This window comes from Taeniopygia guttata, chromosome 1 (assembly GCF_048771995.1).
Source record: "Taeniopygia guttata chromosome 1, bTaeGut7.mat, whole genome shotgun sequence".
Taxonomy (NCBI): domain Eukaryota; kingdom Metazoa; phylum Chordata; class Aves; order Passeriformes; family Estrildidae; genus Taeniopygia; species Taeniopygia guttata.
The window spans coordinates 104,150,346-104,166,508 of NC_133024.1; the positions used below are offsets into that span (position 1 = coordinate 104,150,346).

The 16,163-nt window shown below is 34.9% G+C and overlaps 1 protein-coding gene across 4 annotated transcripts in view; it reads left to right on the forward strand.

The window, feature by feature from the left end:
• Positions 1-16,163, forward strand: part of IL1RAPL1 (interleukin 1 receptor accessory protein like 1) — a 676,860-nt gene that overhangs the window by 258,209 nt on the left and 402,488 nt on the right. The window contains exon 3 of one of the 4 annotated variants that reach the window (XM_072934853.1): positions 11,352-11,393. The exons of the other annotated variants lie outside the window; for them this stretch is intronic. The gene's annotated coding sequence lies outside the window, so the exon portion shown is untranslated. The remainder of the gene's footprint in view (positions 1-11,351; positions 11,394-16,163) is intronic. 4 annotated transcript variants of the gene reach the window in all.

Here is a 16,163-nt window from a genome sequence, read left to right on the forward strand (position 1 = left end):
CATGTTACGACTTTTGCAGGATTGCATCAGGCACAGTTGCTGTGTCTTGGGAGTACCTAGTAAGACTCTAGGGAGTCCTAAAGGAAAAACATGCACCAAGAAGGAAAACATTAATGTGTAATAACTCCAAAATCTGAAAATCAAGACGGCAGAAGGGGAATCCTGTATTCTTTCTTGCTTCCCTGCTTGCTTGCCCCAGCTGCAAGTTGAAGTCCCTCACAGGACCATGACACTTTTGCCTTTACAATTTGACTGTATTAGCAATAAAGTGGTGAAGATGAGGGAAGAAATTTCTGGCACTGTCCTCAACTCCAAAAGCTCTTGTGCAAAACGGGTCATGCATTAGTGGGTGCTTGCCATGGATATTTTCTTTGCTTTGTGTTTCTTGCAGAGCTTAGCTGGTATCTTCAGCATCATGAAAGACTTCCTATGTAATGTATGGAATTTTTGTTGTATTCCTAGTTGTGCTTCTTTTCTTCAAATTATATTTGTATATTTTGACAGTAGGCAGAATATCTATTGTGGACCATTTGTCCATGGTCTTAAAGATCCTCACAATTAATGTTAAAAAATGAAATATTTTCTTCTAAACATAGCCTCTGTTTGTCTAGGAGCGGGTTTGGTTCACTGAATAGAGTCCTGAATGTATCTGAAGCATATACTAAGTGTAACAGCAGTATGTATCTCAAAAGTTCTACAAAGATTTAATACTGTCTGAGGTCAATTCATTTCCTGTCTCTGCTAGAGTGATAAAAATATGAAGAGCTAATGATGTAAAAAAGTATTTTTCAACTTTCAGAACATACAAAGACTTCATTGCAAAGAGCCACAAAAGGAAACTTGATAGGAAAAAAGTTATTACTTCTTTTTCTGTAGTAAATATGTGGAAAATAAATGTCTGGCTATTTTATATCAAAATATTGTGATGTTAATTCTATCAGATTTGCCTATAACTACTTTATTATGACCAGTCACTAAAGCAGAATGAAGCACTTCTTCATGAAAAGAAATAACATTTCCCAAGCCAATGTTTTTAAACCCAAGAATAAATTAAAGCATTTTAATAAATAGCTTTAAATGCAATGTGATCTAGTAAAATGTCCTTTAAAATATAAGATGCTGAAAAAAGTTATCTGCAGGAATGATAATTTGCCATGCTACAATATTTATATATGGCTAGAGAATTTATCTGTAGTAAAATAAAGAAAGAAATACATAAATGTTAATGTATTTTAGCATCATTAGAATTTCACCAATTTCTCCATAGTTAACATAAATAGATATGACAATGCTTAGCTCAGTTAAAATTAAAACATCAGTATTGGGAAAAAAAGGTATTTTGAGATATGCCTGTTATTTTAGGGATATTTTTACTAATTGTTGTATATTTGCAAAAAAGTTGTTTATCTTTCTCTTACGATAGTTTATAGGGTTCTAATGATTTATTAATGTATACAAATAAATGCAACATTTCTTATAACGAAGCAGCCTGCTAGTGGCCTAGAACTTGTTTCTGATTCCACAGGACTTTTTAACACTATTCATAATCCTGGAAGGTCTTCCAGAAGGTCAACTAATCCACTTTTCTAATTAGTTATCATCTTATTGTCATCAACTTGTCATTAACTGTCACTATCCTGTATGTGATCTGTCCTGTGACTGCAGAGTGACAAAGTTCCACTTTTGTCTCCTGCATCCCAGCAGCCGCAGTGCCTGTTCCCAGCAGGCTGACAGAGACAAGGGTGCATAATCTGGAGGACAAACCATAGATTGCTGGGGTTTTTTTTGTTTGTTTGGTTTTTTTTTTTTAGTGTGATGAGGAAATAGGAGTTTATGCTTTTTTATTTGCAGATTTCTGTTTGTTGAAGGTGGGTTTTAAATTAAATAATGCTGCATAGACCACAGTGCAACAAGTAGTGACCGCTTTCCAACATGGATATTCTATCCTGCTCTATAAGTGTCTGTTTCAAATGGAAAAACTTGCAGATTGAATTATGAAAATAAGCATTATAAATCTTTGACATGAGTTGCTCGTGCTCATTTCCCAGAAGTCATTTACTATAAGTGCATACTTAAGTGATTGTCTCTTCTTTGTTCCATTTTTGAGAGTTTTTGAATAAACTTCCCAGATGTTGCTAAAATACACCATCACCTGCAATTTTGCATTTGTGCTAAGATACCAACCTCTGTGCACATATTCTTTCACCTTCCACTAATAATAATAACAATAAAAACAATAATAAAAGAGTAGTTTAGTGACTATTGAAGTTTAAAGGGCTGAATTACATCATGACAGGCTACCAATTACTTTCATACAAACAGTAGATAGAAATGCATTCACCATGACTTTCATTCTGAGCCATAAGATAAATTTTAGAAAGGAACATTGTAAACTAAATGCTGAAATTATGTTTGTAGTGAGAAATCAAAGAAATGGTGTCTAATCTTTTCCTTCATGACACGCTAATCAGTGACTTTTATTAGACACTTAACAGCAAATACTTACAAGTATTAAATATTAGAAATTCTTGTGCTGGAAACTGCTGCACTGACAGAACTGAGATGGCTCAAACCTAACCTTCACATTTAATCGGTACATTTCTCTGCTTAATAGTGCTTTTTCTCCTACTGTTAGCTTTGTGATGAGGAAAAACACATTTTGGTCTTGTGTCAGTACTGGAAATAGGACTTGCAATCATAAAATCTTTTGCCACTCTATGCTGTGCAAGTGATTGAACAAGAAATTCAGTCTGTCAAGCAACAGTCAATAGCCATCATGGCAGCTGATTTTGTGCTGATCAAGGCTTCTGGAGTGAAAACTTGTGTTGTCCTGGGAATGCTGATGTCCTCAACAGCCCAGCAAAGTTTAAGATGAGTAGAGTTAAATGTAAGGTAAAATTTGTTATACAATAATGTTTGTCATATGGTGACATTATATATATAACTTCACAGATTTATTTATGTTATTCATGAGGGGCATAGAATATAACACTCAATATTAATATATGCTAGCTATGTAGCATATTAATATATGCTACAATTTGTATGGGTAGCGGAAGAGGAAAGGATTACATTTTCTTAACCCTTTACCTTCTCAATTTACCATCATTAAATCCCTTACATTGGATTTCTATACATGATTTTTTGACCTTAATCATTCACTATGTTAAGGTATTATTAGTTGGTTTCTGGGAGTTACCTTGTGAGACAGCAATGCTCTGGTTTTGGAAATGCTGTTAGTATTAGTTACTGCAGGATAAAACAGCTGCTTTATTAACAGCTTCAAATATAGGCTATTTAATTCTAAGGGATAATACTGGTTTTCAGCTGGAGAAAAACATGCAAAATTATGTTAGGGAAGATAAGTTCTGGTATTACCAAACCTAGCGCTGTTGAAATGCTTACATTTTCTTCTGTATTCCATTGAAATGTGAAATGTAAAGACTTTAAACTGGCAAAGCCACAAACAACTGTTTAAAAATAAATATTTATAGCCAGAAAATAAGCTTTTTTTTTTTTTTTTTTTTTTTTTTTTGTCTCTACTGTGTTGCTTTAATCACTTCCACCTATCCAGCATAAACCAACTCAAAACCCATGGTGGCTGGCCATAACATCTACTCTAGGATGTCTTTTGTAAGACTGTGTCCACCAGCCTGTGACTGATATTTCTTAAAGAAAAAGAGCTCAATTGATTTGGAAGGAGTTTCTACAGACCCATTTATGATGTGCAGCTTGTGCAGCCTCAGTGCTCAGTTGGAGCTGGTAAATAGAACTGGAAATCTACAGGACACCTGGCAAAGAAACAGTGGTCATTTCTTCTGCTGCAGCAGGCACTTAGATGTCTTGTTGTGTTGTCAGGGCTGACAAAAAAAACATCATTCAGTCTTCACTGAGGATAAAATATAATACAAATTTCCTTGGAAAAAGATCATTAGCTGAATCAGAACCAGGAAGAGACAATCAAGGTAACTAAGCAGATGGACTTCTCAATTTTATTTTTGAAAGTAATCAAAGCAAAACAGCAATAAAGGAGCCATTCTATAAATATAACCATGTTGAAAAAAACAAACTTCTGTAGGATGTTTCTGGGTGTCTTCTTTCCTTGCTATTTGTTTTGTACTTTTGTTGTTTACTTTTGGCAATTATATCTATATATAATAGATATATACTTTAATGTATATATATAGATATACAGAGAAAAACACTCCTGCTGTGGACTCTTCATATGTTCTTGCATAATTTCAGTGAGAACAGGGGAGGTAACTTTTTATAATTTTACCCAGTTTTATGTTTCTAGTTTGATTAAGATTGGAAAAAAATACAAAACAAAACATAAAAAAACACCCCAAAATATTTCTGCTATGCCAGAGAAAATGGTTGCAAGGAATCAGTACATTCAAGGGCAAAATCAAGGCAAGGCATGGCAAGCAGAATGTGTAAGAAATGTCACACAAACCCTTCTTCTGAGTATGCTCACCTAGACACAGGTGGCAGAGGTCTGGGGATGCAGAATGTCTTTCTGGGACACCACTGATCCCCTCCTGCTCTGCTGCTGAATTAATGATAAGAATTTAACAGTCTTTTGAGTGGAATTAATTGCTATACTCTCAGGATGTAAGTGGAAGATATGGAAAGAGGAGAATAAGGGAGTAATTCTTACACTGAGGTGTAGATAGTGTTGGGCTGGGTTTTTATGATCCACCTGGGTTTGTTCCTGGAGTTGGGTGTTCCTAATAAGGGTGGTGGGATAGAGCTGAGCTCAGACTAGTTGCCTATGGATATAATAAACATATTACATAATGGAATTATTGGAGTGGAATTTTGTTTTGTTTAATGTAGATATTCTACAAAAAAAAATTAACCTATAAATTTTGAAAAATGTGGTTATGTTACTGTCTTGTTACATTCCAGTATAAACAAAATGGAATTCAAGTAATGTTCTTACCCTATATTCAATTTAATTTATCATAATTTTCCATATTTGTGTTTGGATCAAAATTAATCTTAGTTGAAAATGTCCTTTTAATGTAGAATTTGCTACTTATGGATAAGTGTGTGTTTCGCTACTTAATCAAAGTTGTGTTTTAGTATGTTTGAGAATGGTGTCTTGAGAATGCCAAGTGGTTTGTTTCCATAAAACTTTAAGTTAATTCTGATTGCCAGGCATCATTATCACTTAACGGTGACTGACACATATATTTCTATTTTTATTTAAATGAGACAAGCAGCACTATCCTGCATATGTGGGGTTCTCTAGAGGTTCTCTAAAGATCATCATTTCACTGCCTATAATGAAAGTTTGCGTTGATGACTTTTTAAATAGGTATTGTTGCTTCTTCAAAGTGTTAAGACAGTAAAGAACAGTATGTCTTGGATTACCATAAATAGGATAAGAGCACATTGAAATTGTACCTTCAACACTACATTCAGAGCAATGTGTTTGGAACTTTTATAAGTTCCACCGTCATTTAAACCAGAGAAACAAGAAGGAAAATGAGACATTTGTATAATCTGATTATAACTATGCGTTTTCTCTAAAAATTGGGTCTTATTCCAAGAGAACAATGGAAAAATCTGGGGTCTCCTACCCAAAAGGGGAAAGTTCACAATAATTTTTTTTTTATTTGTCTTGAAGTCCAGTCATCAGAATAAGTATATTACCTTTCATTCTACTTATTGATTGTATTAAAACATTTAGAGATAAAAAAAAAGGTGTGTATATTTTTAAATATTGGCCTAGAATATCAATCACAGACATGACTATATAATAAAAAAAGAAAGTCATAAATCAGCTCTGTCGCATGTTTTGTCAGAATTTAGGACAAAATCTGTTGCAGGAAGCTGGAAGACATTCATCGTTGTTATTTTGGAGCAGTAATATTTTGCCAGAAGGGAAAATGCTTTGCCTCAAATCAGTGTCAAATTTTGCAGCTGAATCCAAAACTTTCTTATGACTAAAGTTTTTGTTTTTCTCGGTTAGTCTCCTGTACTTGGAATTCAGTAGGAAATATTAAAAGGATACAAATTCCTCATTAAAGTTCAGAAATTAATTCTAGAACCACGCCACACTCTTCCATAAAATTACCTAGTAGGTCCTAATTTCCCATGAGCCAAGCAGAAAAGTTCTGAGAATAACTGTCTTAAAAATGTATATAAAATTTTGTGTGTATATATCATATCTATAAAAGTATGTGAGATATATATATATATATATATATATATATATATATATATATATATATATAAACCCAACATATATGTTGTTAGATGTGTAGGAACACTTGAGACATGCCTAAAGATGGAATTAAATACAGTCCCTTAATAAGAAGGAAATAAAGAAAGGATGATGGTGTAATAGTGGATGGCAAGATATAGAAAACAACTGTGGAGAGATTGGGAGGACATTAAAATAGTTTTAATTTACTGTTGGGTTGTATGAAATTGGCAAAACCAGTTACATTTATTTCAGAACCGTGGTTTTCATCCCAGTCTATGGCAGGCAGAGAAGCAGCAAGTGGCAACCATTTTATTATATTTTTTAGGTGTACTCATATGTTCTGTTAGTCAGCTATTACCGTCTTGACTCAATTCCTTAAGTTTTTTTTCTCCTATGAATTAGGAGAAATGTTTTGAGCCTATGCAAGCTGAGGCAATAAACTACCTGCATGCACAGAGTTCAGCTATGAGGAAAGTGATAGCGTACCAAGCTCCTGTTTTGAAATTCTAGCCTGATGATTTCAGTCCTTTGATTCCGTTTATGTTTTATGACAAGAACTAAACACTCATTCCTTATTCACATTCTTCTTGGCATCCATGATTTCACAGACTTCTGTTGCATGCTTGGGGTTTAAAGGTCAGTCAGATCTCATTCAGATGTTTTTGTATATCTTTGAGAATTCTTTCTGCCCTTTTTCACTTCTTTTCATTTCTTACTATCCTTTTAGGATATGATGACCATAAGTATTTTATACTCCCTTCCTTTCCTTATCATTTTTATTAGTTTTGGTTTTGTTTTTCACTCGTTACCCTTTTTACTCTTTCCCCTATAGATAATACTTTCATAGAACTCTTTATTATAATTGCAAATCTTTGACTAAGTAGTAAGGCTAGAAACTGGTGTTTACTGACTATCAGTGGTAACTCCTTTTCACTGTTTCCATGAAAAAAAATCAGGATTGCTTTCTTTAATGTGCACAATTTCAGTGTGTTCAGTTTTGGTTTATTCATTGTACTACCAAGCACTATCACGTTATTCTTCTTCACCTCTTGACACTTTTCCCAACACTCTGTTCATTTTATAAAAAAAAAAAAAGTTAATTTGAGGTTGGGACATGGAAAAATATTCTGTGTTTTTACTCTGTCATTGACACATTACATTCTATACCCGTTCCTAGAACACAGTTTACAAAATACTAATCCTCACCATTGGCTACTCTTATAGATATAAAATTGTATGGTAAAATAGCTGAAGGATAGTAAGAAATTCCCTTATTGTAAAGGAAATAGAAAGCAGATATGACCAATCTGGCAGCCCATCTAATCTAGCATTTTCTATCTGATGATGTTGCAGATAGTATGTTTCGAAGAGTGCTGTAGCAGACATATTTGCAACAACCTATTTGGAGTGTGTATTTCTTTTTCTGTTTATCTGACTCTACAGCTTGAAACAAGAAGCTTCAATCCTTCATCCTTTAGGTAATTTCTATCTCTCTTCAGGGCACAAGGTAATCTTTAGCTGGCAAGGGCACAAAGCTACGTTTTAGGAGGCAGGTTGCTCCATCATTTTCCACACGAACACATTGCATCTTTCTCTGATGTATGTGGCTCTGGCCCAAGTTAGAGGCAGAGTGCTGAGCTAATCACAGGTCTGCTCCAGCATAGCAGATCCTGTAAGATAACAGATGCTCCACAACAAATACAGAATTTCCTGTCAATAGTACATAATTCCATCTGAAAACACATGGTGATGCATGTCAAAAAAGCCAGTTGACTGTACTTGCAGGTCATTTTATACCTTATCCCTTTGTAAATATATGTGCTGGTATGAAATTCAGTATATAAAATATTGGATTTTAGAACCTTGATACAAATTGTGCAAATATTCATGATTTTCTTTTCCTGGAAGGGAAAGTTATAATTTCTTTAATTTTTCAAAAAGCTTTTTTAATAACATAAGCAATTGAAATTGTTTTTATAAATATTTTTCTTGTCTTTGTGGAATGGAGAAGACAACTCCAGCAGACTGCAATTGCAGATTGCAGTACCTTTTCTTTAGTTTAAAAGTGCTGGCATGATAAGTGAAAATAATAACTGTTCTTGGTGTACAAAATACTTTCAACAACCAAATAAAATTTGGGACAGTTCGATTTCCTGCAACATCATGAGTAAATCTCTGTTCTGTGTTCAGTAAATCATTTGGCACCTTCTTGACAACTGAAAATGGGAACAATGGTATCTTTATAACTCACAGACGTGGTGCAATGGACTAAAACCACTAGTCACACTAAGTGATCATCTGATTAAACATCTGAGTGATAATCCTAATCTAGCAGTTTTCTCAGTTAAAATCCTCAACTGTCCCTTAGTTAAGTTACTTCACAAAAAGAGACATTGATTCACCAGAAAAATCAAATATATATTGATAGTTTGTATGTTTTAGGGGCTATAAGATGCAGAGTGTTTGAAGTGTTCTTGAGTCATCTGTTGACTTTAAAATTGTTTTATAGTTTTCATTCTCATACAGAGTTAAAACCATTAGGTCATTTCATGTAACGGTCTAGAAGCCATATATCAAGATACTCATTCAGGAAATACTTTAAATTTCATCTGACTAGAGGAAGACTTGTGGACTGGCTAGTACGCATTTTTCAACAGAACTCTAGTTTGGAATTTAAACCGTATGAAAAGAATATGTTATTTTCCATGGAATATGTGTCAATTACAGGAGTTGAGCGAAGATTTTTTTTTATATTTCTTTTCCCCTACAACATGTACGACAACATATCAAACAGACAGACTGGATATTTTGCAGGAGGAAAAGTGGCTCACATGGATACCATAGAATTTCATAGAGTTTCCAGTATGGCCAATGAATAAGAGGGAATACAACGCAGAATACAGTCTCAGCCTTAAATGGCAATGTGTGACATTCAAAACATCATGAGAAACTTAGGGTTATATTTTTAAGGATTATTCATTTTATTTTTTAATGGATTCAGTCTATCAGTTCAGTTTTTCTTATTCTAGAAATAAATATAACTCATAATTTCCAAACCTGAATACCTTCCATTTGAATAATTTAGAAGACTTAGAATAATTTAAAGAAGGTTACTTTAGTTCTGCACTGAACATCTGAGACTATTGACCCCATTTATAATGCAGTGTGGACTCACAGAAATGATCAACCTATGTCTACATAGATTTTCCTCTAATTGCCACATTAAAATTTTGAAAATTATCCTAAATATTAGATAATAGAGTAATTTGAATCAATGCCATTTTCAGATTGTGTTGCCATATAGATTTAGGTTTCCCTGTGAAGGGCAGTACTAGTCTCCAGTAAAGGTATGTCTTTCTTGATCATGCTCTCACCTAACACATCAGTGCTCATATAATTCTGTGATTTTTTTTTTTTAATAGAGCCTTGTACACTCACTATGTTAATTATTATTTTAATTGTACATTCTTATATAACATCCTAGCTTTATTTCTGTTTGCTAGTTTTCAGATTTTCTATGATTTTGCTGAAGATATAAATTGCAGGACTTTGTTTTCTTATACTAAGTGAACAGAAAAATATATTCAGCTCGAATATATTCTCACTTTCCTGCACCAAAACGTATCAGACTTACTCAAATTGTTTTAACCATCAGTGTGCACAGTACATAAAATATTATATAAACTTCTTTGCAGGTGAAGACATACAACTAAATTTTGCTTTCACCTGCATGTGTTTAAGGACAGAACATGTTCGTGTATATGATATTTCTGTAAAACAAGGGGGTCCCTGATGTGATGTTTTTCACTGCATAAAGCAGAATAAACAGCACAGCCTGAGTAAGAAACACATGTCAGATAAAGAAGAAAAAAAACTGGTGGGTAAGGGCATAATAATTAAATTTTGTCACACTTCTTCAGTCCTTTTGCAGAAGGGCTCACCGGAATGGTGCTGGCTCTTAGCAACTATTGCATCAAAGTCTACAGTCAGAAGTGCAGGAATGTTTTTTCATGACAGGATGCTGTTAAAGACACAAACTGTAATTCATTATTTTCTAAAATTTCTGACCTTCTAGCAAATATAATTCTTCAGTTTCATCCACAGCTAGACATCTTCAGCATTAGCAGGTCAAATCCTTATTTGTTTTGAAGTCAGTGATCCTGTGACATAAATTTATCATCTAAATTTCTTTAAAAATTCAGCTCATGGAACTATGTAGATAAATACTGATAAACTTCCTCTTTCTGATTGCCATTAGTATAAGAAATTACTTGCTTTTAAACAGCTTTATTGACCTTTTATGCCCTGGATTCATTTCTCTCAGTATCTTCCACAGAACAATTTTTAGATTTGTTAATTTTGTATTTGCATGATAGTTCTGGGAAGCTATGCAGAATGCACTCATGCTCCTAATTCTTCATTCGTTTATCAGGGCATACCAAATTTTCAAGCTGATTCTATTTTACTCTTTTTATATTTGTTACTGGAACTCTTAATGTGCTTGGAGGCTTTGAAAGGCTTCACATTATAATACTCATCTCTTTTGAGGCTTTTTTGTATATATTTTAGTTCTTTTTCAAGGATTATCTAGGAACTATGAGCTCTTCTCTTATGATTCTTCATGATCAATCATTGTGCTTTCCAGTTTGCCATCTTGGATGAATATATACTGCAATTATACAAGTTTGGGTGTGGATATACAAATATGTGTTTGTATATGCACTTGTATATAGGCATATGAATATGAACAAATATGTTTAAACACTCATATGGCTATGAGTGTGTATACATGCATAACACATATAAAAATGCTCATATGGATATTCTTAATGGCATATTTAGGCACATAGGAGGCACATAGGCCCTAGCTGCCAGAGTGTCTAGCTCTATAAAACTATCACAAAACAAGATTTTCCTTTGGTGCTCTTTCTAAGGACTCCAGCTCTTCATGACACTTCCAGAAGTGTAGTGTACAGCAGTATCTGTGCATCACTGTGACAAAGCACTTTTTGTCTTCTGCAAATTGAAGTTCATTACATTAGTGCTGATGTTCTCTCAGCAGGTGGTCGATGTCAATTATTTTTTGCTTCTGTGTAATGAAAGCTGCTACATATTCATTTCAATTCTGTTACAGACCTCTGAAGTTCTGACAAGCTGTGAGCAGTTCTTCTATCAGGTAAACTTATGAACAGCTTCCTAATAGTTGGAATCATCTTGTCCTGACTAACCTGGATTTCTCACAACTTGTCTCTATGTTTGCCTCATACACAGTTGAGGTTGTCCTTTTCCTTTCTCAATTTTTAGAGCTTGTTGCAGAAGACAGGCATCCAGACCTCACTTGCTCCCTTACAACAGCTGTTGCCAAGTGTTGGACAAGGTGATTTTATTTTAACAGGTGCATGCACAAGATAATTTACATTGATCTGACACTTGGACTATGTCCACATGAGAAACTTACCTTGCCCTTGTCCAAGCCAGCACTAATTTCTAGTCAGATCAAACTGAGTTCTGTTCCTCTGGAAATAACAGCCTCAAGACTCTGTGCCAGTGCCAGTCACATGGACACAAACCGACCTAATTCTGAATCTTGAATAAAGTGCTTCTTGACTATTCAGATTTAAACAAAACAAAACAAAACAAAAAACCCACTAAACCAGAATGTGGTATTACATTAAAAATCTCTTCCTAGTCTTCAACCTGCTGCAGTACAGAAATTCTGAGTTTCATTTCCAGGATTTTGCCATCACTTCGATATATTTTACGCGTGCACGTGCGCACACACACACACACACACACACACACACACATATATATATATATAATCCCTAACTCTGAATCTATGGGATTTTTTTAAAAAACATTTTCTAGGTATTGAAAAAGATGTCTGAAACAATGGATCTTTTTTCAAAGCCTTTGTTTGTCTTATGACTCATTAGAGGGACAGTAACTCATTGGGTACTCATATTACACTGGCAACTAAATATGTTGAAAAACATCCAAGTTATGCTCATATAAATCTTCCTAACAGCCAGCTAGAGCACTCCCTCTACTATGTGCAGACACACTGCCAGGCATAAAGAAAAGATGGTTGAAAAGTTTTACTTTGTGTCCCTCTAGACAATAAGTCATCAGAATTCATTTTTATGACTGAAGGCATAAAGAGTTTAGTGGCTGAGGAGCTGCCTCTGTTTACCAGAATTGGCTTTCTGGACTTGCACAATGCAGTGTGCATTAGGCAGGTAGAAATTTGTTATCAGCAGTATAAAAACATCTGTCATGCTGTCAAGTTTAATGAGAGGGAGGCATGGAAGAAGATATTGCAATCTAGAGATACAATTAGATCTCTGGAAGAAAAGTTTGAGCCGTATAACTTGTTCATTGGAGTACAAAATGACCAACTCACACACACTGGCTGGGGCAGGAAGGCACTCTGGAGATAACCTGATCCAAGCCTCTACTCAGAGCAGGGTCAACAAGAGCAGGGTAGCCAGGAGTGTGTCTAGCTGGGTTTTTAATATCTCTAAGTGTAGAGAATCCTCAGCTTCTCTAGACAACTTTTCTGGGTATGACTTTCTTCCTCTCAAATAAAATTTTACTTATGTTTAAGTCTCATTTTGTGCCCTCTGCGTGAGAAAACTTTGTCCTCTTTACTCCCCCATCAGGGAGTATGAGTCCTCTGAGTGTTCTTGTTTTCCAGACTGACAAGTCACAGTTTTTTCAGCCTCTTCTTTTGTGCCAGATGCTCCAGTCCTTGAGCTCCTTGAGACCGGACTCACTCTAGTCAGTTTACATCTTTCTCACACTGGGAAGCCCAGTACTGGACCCAGCACTTCAGATTTGTCTTCCCAGAGTAGAGAAAGGGGATCACTTCCCTTATCCTGCTATCAACGCTTTTGCATAACGCAGGCCAGGGTACCTTTAGCCTTCTTGGCTGCGAAGGCAACCTGCAGACTCGTGTCCAGAGTTTGTGTCCACCAGGACACCCAGGACATTCCCTGCAAACTACCTTCCAGATGGAGCATACACTGGTACTTGAGTTATTCCTCCCCATGGTCAGGATATGGCCTTTACCCTTGTTGATCTCTAAAGCTCTTGGCCTATTTCTCCAATCTCTCAAGGTCTTCCTGAATAAAAGGACACCAATCTGGTGCATCAGCCACTCTTTCAAGTATTGTATTGTCTGTAAAATCACTGAAGGTGTGCTGTATCCCATCATCTGGGTCATTAATTATAATGATGAACAGTATTGGCACTATTACAATTACCCAGGGGAGAATCTGTATGATGTTGTAGAAATGACATTCAATGCTTATGAAAAAAGTTATATTCAGACATTATATTAGAAACAGCTTTCCTACCATCTTGACTATCAGATCAAAATGTTTCCATTAGTTTTTTGAGTTGTTAATTTCATCTCTTTTTAAGAAAACTCTTCTTTATTGATGAAAAAAGTAATGTTTAAAAAACAAAGCCTAACGATTTTTAAACTATCATGACATTGATCTTAAACTATGAAAATTTTGAAGAGTATTGTTCATGCTCTTTGTGTTGGACTTTGTTTCAATAAACCTAATTTCAGTTTTCAGTACTGAAGTTTTCAGTAGATGGTCATCTAAAAGGCACATCATTGTCAAATTATAAAGAGATAAGTTATTATAATTTGTGTTAATCTTCCGTTTTAGATTTCAGTGGTCACTCTACTTTTTAGTTCAGAAGACTAAAGACTATTTACTTTACTCGGTTCTTCAAGAAGTTCGATGATGTTTCAGTAATTAAACTTCATTATGCTACCTGCTAGAGCTCTTGCACTAGACTAAAATTCAGCTGCTGTCTTCTTGAATGACTTTTATTACTCTTGTTCATGTTGTGCCCTTGGAAATTGAACATTAGCAAAGATTTCTCCATCAGGGGTGACAAAGTGTTAGACCATGAGGTGATAAAAAGGAAAGAGATGGCAGACATAAAAGGAAGTGTTTTTACATCTGTAAATACTGCTAAAACAACATCAGAAAATATTTTAGGACCAAGTTTCAAGTAAGCCCTGTTCATTTGATGCCCACATGAGCGTTTGCCTTTTTTTTCCCCAGAAACTGTTCCTAGGCATGTATTATCCAAGCCCACAATGCATTGCTGTTTTCTTGTATTCATGATTTATGGCTAGATAGGACCCAACCACTAAAGGTAGAAAAATGTATTAGGAAATTGCCACTGTAATGCTTCACATATACTTAATAAGTGTAGATCTGCAAACATACTTGAATCAGCATATAGATCATAAAATAATAGAATCAGAATTATTAAGATTGGAAAAGATCTCAAAGGTCGAGTTCTACCATTAACCAGATAATATTTATGTTTCTGTTGGCATCTAAAAGAAGAGACATAGATAATCGTGCTTCTTCATAACAAGAGGACATTCAGGGTAATCAAGTCTAATTCTTTTGATCTCTGGGATATCACACCTTTAGCAATTGGCAAAAGTCCACCTGAGTTTTGTTATCCACCTGCCCTATAAAATCACACTTCTGTCTTCCTGGCTACTTGCATCCATTTATTTTTGTGTCAGTCTGGTCCTTTAGTTTAGAGAGAAGTTTTCACTTTCTGTTCTTTCTTCTTCCCTTTCTCTGAACCTCTGTCCTTCCCACTCCCTGCCAGAAGGAAATATCACAAGGCATCTTTCCTCCTTGGTTTTGTAGCCTTATTAAGCCACGCATAAGTCTACCAGTCATAGTATCATCCTTCTTCTGTTTGATAAAAGTTTCTGTCATTCATCAATCTACAAGTCCTCCCCTGGAGTGCTCCAGTGGCTCTGCACATAGGAAATGTGCAGATAGAGAAGTACAGACACTGTAGTGTGTACAGACATTGCTAATATTAATTTTTGTATTTTAAAGTTTTTTAAGTTCTTAAAAATATTTGTAGGTTGTTATCTTCGTGATCTAAGAAGAAAATGAAAACAGGAAAAAAGGAGAGAGAAAAAAGCTCAAGCTTGTAAATTTCATTACTATCTTTTTTCAGAGTAACTGCAGTTTTTAAAAATTTGTAATTAGATGAAGTATCAGTTAATAACAGCGCAGTCTATAGTAATGTAGCTGCATTTTCATGGATATTGTACCTATATGTCTTGCTTTTCCTGTAAATTAAGTGGCAGTCATTCAGCATTTTTTCTGCAAAGTTTAAAAGAAATTTTCAAAAGACAAAATATTCAAAATCCCACTTTTCCTCTAATCTCCAGTTCAGTTCCTTTCCCTCCCTTGTGCCTAAAAAATTGGTCTTTGTCATGGTTTATGCAATGAGAAAAGCCTGCAGGGCCTGCACAATAATTGTGTCTCCAAGTAGTTTGATAAGATTATTTTTGGGTGAAACTTCAGGAATACCATTCAGCAATGTCAACTGAAAGATCTGTTACAGTTATAAAGGATGTACATAAATAGTGCAGTGTACTGGCTTCATATAGGAAAAATAATGAGCTACTTCCATGACACTGTGTACAGCAATGTTTATCAGGCTGTGATTTCTGGATCAATGGATGTTCTTAGGTATTCAGAAGGAGTGCAGAAAAATGTCTTTTTTTTTCTAATATGGAAGAAATACAGGAACATTGAAAATGTAACCTACATTCTGTGCAGCAGTAATTGAATTTTGTTTTGGCATTATTTCATATTATGGATGGATTTTTTTTTGTGTTTGTTTGCATGGGTGTGCTTGTGCATGCACATACTATATTTCTGTATTTGTATGTTTCTATATTTTAACAAGGTATCCTGCAAATTTGAAAAGTGTGAAAATCAAAGCAGTTGTACCTAATTATTCCTTCTATTTCTATCACAGCATGCAAGTGCAGTAATGAAGAAAGTCAAGAACTGTGCATGCCACCAGCAATATCAATGCTGAGGAAGTCATGCAGCTTGTCTGAGCCCTCATCATTTCTTTCCAGCAGGTCAAG